Here is a 7,020-nt window from a genome sequence, read left to right as displayed (position 1 = left end):
ATCTCCATTTGCACAAGCAGAGATTCAAACCTTAGACCACAAGCACACTCCACACGCCACTATCCACTAGACCAGTAGGCCAATTCTGTCATGTTTTTACCAAAATAAACTTATAACCCTACTGGCCAAATATAGGAGTTTTATCCTTAAAAAAATAAAATTTTTGTGGAAGCCAAGGCTTGAACCCATGACTTCCCAGGCACTTCCAGAGCGCACAACCACTAAGACAGACATATATTTATGTCACTTTCTTGCACAACTAAATATTTATGTACAGTTTCCTAACTACACCCACTCAAGACTTAAAACTTCTAGGGTCAAAATCGAGGCATTACATTTTGGTGATGCCATATGGGTTGGCAACTGCACCTGCTGCTTTTATGGACCTGATGAATCAAGTGTTTCATGATTACCTAGATCGTTGTGTGATAGTGTTTATTAATGACATCTTGGTGTATTCGTGAACTAAAGAAAAGCACGACACCCATCTACGAACTGTGTTGTAGATTCGAAAAGAGAAGAAGTTGTTCGTGAAGTATAACAAGTGTGAGTTTTGGCTAAAATAAGTGGCATTTTTGGGGCACATTGGAACGACGGAAATGTGCAGGTGTACACAATCGCAACGAGTAATAAAGTGACAAGTAAATATCGAGTTATCGTACCCACAGGGACTGCGAAAAGAATTATTTATGAATGCTCTTTAAAACATTTTGGTGAAGAAAAATATTTTGTTTGAAGAGGGTAATTAAAAACTAAACTAAGTAAACTAAAGAAATAAATCTCAAATGCCCGATTTCAAAATATGATTTAATCAAGATGACATAATTGTGTTGATCTAATTGCATTTCTTTAACTTAGAATTATTAAACTCATGCTTATATTACTACGAATAAATTTACGGAAACTCAGTAATTTGCTAACTTATGAACATATTCTTCTACACAAATCCATTCATCTCTTAACATATCCCTATGTTAATTCAAATGATTAAACATATTTTAATAAGTAAACATGTTATGGCACATACATACTCATTAAATTGAACTAATCTCTTGTACATTCCTATGTCAATTCAAATGATTAATTAAATCTAACAAGCACATAAAAGACTATGTGAGGTAACAGGTATCTTTACCTTGAAACACTTTAATCACAATAATCTTGTAAGTTATGCAAGGCAAGTGTATTGCCAGATACATTGCTAATTTAACCTTCAGTTACCTTAGAAGAATAAACATGCACTGATTAAGTACTGCATCAATTAATTACAATTTCAATCCATTTAAATAATTAATCCATTAGCTACTTCACAATTGTAATGCAAGAATAACTTAGGCATGATTTTACTTAATCAAACATTTTACTAAGGCTTATAACAGCATCAACACAATTTTAATAATTTAAGCAGATGAAATGCAATCAAACCAATACGAATTAAATTCAAGCTAAGCTAATTAAACTAACCATTCCAACAACATAAATATTCATAGATATGTTCATCATAACAACAACAAAAATTAAAGAGATAGGGAACAAGAATCAAATTTGGTATTTTCTCGTGGCTTGACTAGGTTGCTCCATTCTTCCTTCTTTGTTGTCCTCGCCAATCAAGGTTTCTATGAACAATAAATTGTTGCTCCAAAATGGCTGAAGAAGAACCCTTTCTCAAGGGGAGAAATTGGCACAAGAGCAAGGGACTTGGAATGAGAAAATCAGAAGAGAAAGTGAGAGAGGAGAGAAGAAATGTGAATGAATGAGGGATGCCTTGAATAATCAGCCAAGGGGGGTTTTCATAGCTGAATGTGGCAGCTAAAATTTTTTAAAAATAGCAGCCAAAGAGACACCCTTTGGCCAGCCATCTATGTGGCAAAGTTGATGGCTTCAACTTTGCTAAATTTGGCTTGGGGCAAATCCATAAAGCCACCAATTGTGGAGGGGTTTGAATACAAGTTTGGCAAGTCTTCAAGGGCTTATTTGCAAGCTTAATTAATCAGCTAATAGGCTGATTTGGGTCAGCATATGGACGGTTTTGGGCTGCCCAATCCTTGGCCGATTCAGTTCAACCGGTTCGGTTCAACTAGACCACTTTTTCTATAATTAATTAATAATAATTTATTTAACCCAAATTAAATTGGGTATAAATTAAAATTAATTAAATTATGAATTAATAAACATAATTGGACCGTCTTAGGCTGGAAATGAATTCACCTCGATACTTCAAATTGCTTTTCGATTTTGTGCTTCCAGCAGTGTCTGTCGAGCCATTTTTCGCCCTTTGTGAAAATCTGTCGAAAATAACCAAAATTCATCAAAAAGAATTATAAAATTAATTAAATTTCAACTTGTTCATATTTTAAGTGTACTTTAATTATTTTATAAAATTAATTATTTTTTGACAAGAATTTAACCGAATTTGCATGAATTTAAGTTAAAAAGGGTATGAAAAGTGTGTAAATTTTTGTGTTTCCACACCCCCAAACTTAATTCATTCATTGTCCTGAGTAATGCACAAATTTTGAAAAGAATTTTTTGGAAACACCTTTGAAAAATTCCTTCAGAACAAAATTTTTCTCAAAATTATGAATTTAATATATTTATGCTCAAAGACAAGAAATTTGATGGTTATGCTACTTAAGTATACATATCGTTCAAATTAATCTCAATAACTATTATGATAGCAAAAATTAGACTAAATGCTTCCTAATAAAGTCATGTTAAATCTTACCAATATAATTTTATTCCCTTTATTTAAGATTAAGCTGCAATCATTAAGTTTAACTTATGTCTTCATATGGTACGTAGCAATTTCTCTCAACTATTGTAGGTAGCATTGGAACTTTTGAATCAATAGGTCTTTAACAAGGTTGTAACGTGTCTGGGCTTAAGGGTAGGTAAAAGATAGATAAATTTAGGCTTTTAAACCCTAGACTCAGCTTGCATCAGACCTTCAAAATAATTACCTTTAATACACCAACTTACTTTGCTTTCATATGCTCTTTTGCACATCTTATTTTAGGAACTCATGCTCTTTTTTTTTAAATTCGAGCATTTTACTAGATATACTACAATTTAAAGCATTCGATACTTCTTTTCAACTCCCCCAAATTTAATTTTTAAAGGATACTTTGAATAGTACTGAGTCTAGTGTTTGAGATAATTTTAAGATAGTTAAGAGAGAAGTGATGGCTAAATTTGCAAGGGTTCAAATAAAATTAGGCCATATAGTCTCAAAGTTGGGTTTCAAAGGATAAAAATTTCATCATGGTTGGCTTGAAAGGTTCAAACGATCCAAAAAAAAGTTGCCTAAATCATTTCCAATATTCCATGCTTCCTAGGATTTCGCCTCAAAAAACTACTAAGTCAATTCTAAAGGCTTAAACTTTCATGCATTCCTAACTTTCATAAGGAACTAAAAATTTATGGTACGATTTGCATACTTTATTAGAAATGCATTTATATCATTATTAAGCTAACATAACAATTTATTAAAATAATAGAACTTTATTTATACTGAAGTTTAGTATACTTAACAAAATTTCAAATTACTAAACAAAATATATCTTAATCATAATTAAAAGAAAAATTTATTCGAGTGGAAATAATTCAAATTCAATTTTTTGGTCCCTCTTTCTTAAGATGAACAATGTCCTCATTGTTTAAAGTGAATATATACTATACACCACGTAAGATTCTAGAAAAGAGGAGGTGAGCCAGTTTGTCTGCTTAAGTACCAGGCTCTCTCTAGATCCAATCCTAGACATGTATATACCTGTTGCCACACTTTATACTTTGCGACCTGGTCATTTTCATTATTTCCATCTCTTTCTTTATTATGCAAAAAATAGAAATTCCTAATTAACCTTAATCCTAAAATGACCTAAGAACAGAAATAAAATAAGGTCAAGATCCCCCTTTTATTTATTTGCAGACCCTTCCAAATTTGACTTATCTTTTGTTCTATCATTATTGACTTTGCATGAATCGCTTCGCTCCTTCTTCGATAATGGACTCCATGGTTCAAATATAAAATCTGGAAATTCAGGCACAAAAATAAATGGGTCATTGTAAATTTTCTTAATAGCATTTCTCATCGAGTCATCCCTTATTTTTGAGTATCTCCAGTAAGCTTGTTGATGCCATTGCATATACTGCATTATGTCTATCAACTTTGACAGCTCATCTCAAAGATCTGGGCTAGGCGGTTGAGCTCTAAACTTTGAAGTTTCGTCATCAGGTTCAACTTCTGGTTCTAGTGGTTCCACCTTATCAGGGACTTTAGCCAATTGCATTGGTTCGATCTCTATGGGATCTTCTTCCTCTTCTTTGGGATCCTCACCTTCTTCAATTTGCTGCTGTAGAACAAAATCTCCAACTATTCGGTAAAGGTCCCAATCTGTGATTGTGCCCTGTCTATAGCCTGTCTTCTTTATGATTGCAAGAATTTTATCTTTGAAGCACAAAATTGTTATCGTAAAGGGAAAGTAGGTTGGGCCAGAACGTCTAACGGCACAATTTTGCATCTCTCACAAGATGATTTTTCCCACATCAATGGTCTTTCCAGTTAAAATTGAGTAAAATAAGACCATTCGCCCTAATGAAATTGTAGTTCCATGTGAACTAGACATAAGGCTGAATCGGATGAAATAGAACCATACCTTTGCGAGTGGTGTCAAATATTCTCTTCGACAAGTGTGGATTCCTTTCTTTGCCACAATCTCTTAGAACCTAGAACTAAGTTCCTCGAGAATTTCTTGCAAATTTTTAGGCTTTATATTGCTCATCAAGGAAGAATAATCATCTTTTTCAAAATCAGGCAATTCAAAGAACTCATTAATAGCGTTTGAAGTTATCGGTACCTTGATTCCGTGAACTGGAACTTCTGTCAACTCGCTTGAGGTTAAATTCTCATAGAATTCGTGAACTAGTTCCTCATCCACACTAGGTGTCTTCTCACAAACAATTCCCAATTGAGGGTTTCAGCAACTTGACAAATACATGCCATAAAGTCTTTGTAGTTGCTCTCTTTCAATGTAAAGCCTTTCTCTAGATGCATCTATTGATTTTTGAAGATACTCTCATATCTTTCTTTGGCTTTTTCACAATGGAACCTATTTTGTGTTTCATCAATTTGGGCGCAAGCACGAGTTCTCTTGCAAGATATGATTAACCTGAAAAAAAGATGGGAAAATTAGTTTCTCAAAAATTTAATTAAATAAAAATTATTAATGATTCAATAAATTGAAAAATTAAATAAATAAATAAAATTAAAATTTAGGAGAAAAAATTTGTCTTACCACCCTTTCTATAAAAATTAAAACTCCTAAAAATAATTAATGAAAAAAAGAGGTCAATTTAGGGTAGGTTGGAATATTTTGGCTAAGGGGCTTCGTGTAGGTGTGTGCCGCAAAAGTGCTGGAGGGCTGCAGGAATGTGCGGGCGGATGGGCACAGGAGCAGGCAGTGCACGCAAGCTAAGTTGGGAGCTAGCATTAGTGCGTGAGTAGCGTACAAGACCTTCGGCAAGCAGGCCTGGCATGCGCTGAAGCTGGAGGTACGCAGGTGAGGCACCTAGGAGCAGCTGTTGGGGCTTGGACGTGCGGCGTGCAATGGAGCTGGGGCTGCTGGCCGAGCAATGTACGACTAGGAGCTTGCGATACTTGATGTTTTGGGGGTTTGAGTGATGGATGAATGGGAAGATAGGTGGAATTTATAGAGGAAGGAATAGGAATTAGAGTAGAATTCTTAGAACAATTTAATCAATAAAGAATTCTAGGTTCTAATCCTATACAAAGTTAACAACGAGTTAATAATTAAATATATGCATATTAAATTATTAATGCTATTAATTTATTTAAACAAAATGAAATATGAATAAATCTAATTCTAATTCTATGCTAAATTGATAAAAATTAATATATAAATTATAATAGATATAACTATATATTAAACATTATCATCTTATTATTATTATTTGAAAAAACTTATCAAATAAAATATGATTAAATTAACAGAATCCTAATTCTATATTATAATGGATATAATTATATATTAATAATTATCATATTTTTATTAAACTAAAAACATTTATTCTAGAAGCCTTTTGGAAATATTTACAAAAGAGGCATCTAATTTTATTATTTATAAAAGAGCAACCAATTTTTAAAAATAATTCAATTAAGTCCCCAAACTTAATGAAAATTTGAAATTGAGTTGCAATTTAAAACTTGGATCAAAATTGACCCTCTAATTTGAAAAAAACAAAAATTTAATTTTCTATTTAGGGAATAATTTCTCGAAAAATTATATTAAAATCCATTCTCAAGAAAGATTAGAGGGCTTACAAGCGGTCCCGCTTCAGTTCCAATCTCTTAGACAGAATTTATTTAAACATACTAATCCTGAAAATATACCCTAAATCATTTATTAAAAAAGAAAATAAGAAAATTTAAACATTTGATAAAATGAAGGAAATTTGATTCCGTTCAGTCTTATCTCCCCAGTAATGTTTCAGACGACGTACATTAACTTGAAAATTACTTCCCTTACCTTGGTCTTCAACAACTCCGTTTGGATAGACGCGATAAATCATAAATGGACTGGACCAATGTGATTTTAGTTTACCTGGAAAGAACCTTAATCTGGAATTAAATAACAAGACTTGCTGACTTGCTTCAAATTCTCGAACTCGAATGTGCTTGTCATGCTATTTCTTAAGTATCTCCTTGAGTAATTTGGCATTTTCGCACGAGAACATCCGGAATTCCTCTAGCTCATTGAGTTGGAGCAGCTGTTTCTCTTTAGCAAGCTTAAGATCCAAGTTGAGTTGTCGTAGGGCCCAGTAAGCTTTGTGCTCTAACTCTAGGGGTAGATGACAAGCTTTTCCAAAGACCAACCTGTAGGGTGACATCCCTAAAGGTGTCTTGTATGCTGTTATGTAAGCCCATAAAGCATCATCCAGTCTTTTGGACCAATCTCGTCGGTTTGGGAAAACTACCTTCTCAAGTATGCCTTTGATCTCCTT

Source organism: Gossypium arboreum, chromosome 6 (assembly GCF_025698485.1).
Source record: "Gossypium arboreum isolate Shixiya-1 chromosome 6, ASM2569848v2, whole genome shotgun sequence".
Classification (NCBI taxonomy): domain Eukaryota; kingdom Viridiplantae; phylum Streptophyta; class Magnoliopsida; order Malvales; family Malvaceae; genus Gossypium; species Gossypium arboreum.
Note: the sequence above shows the minus strand (reverse complement) of the source record.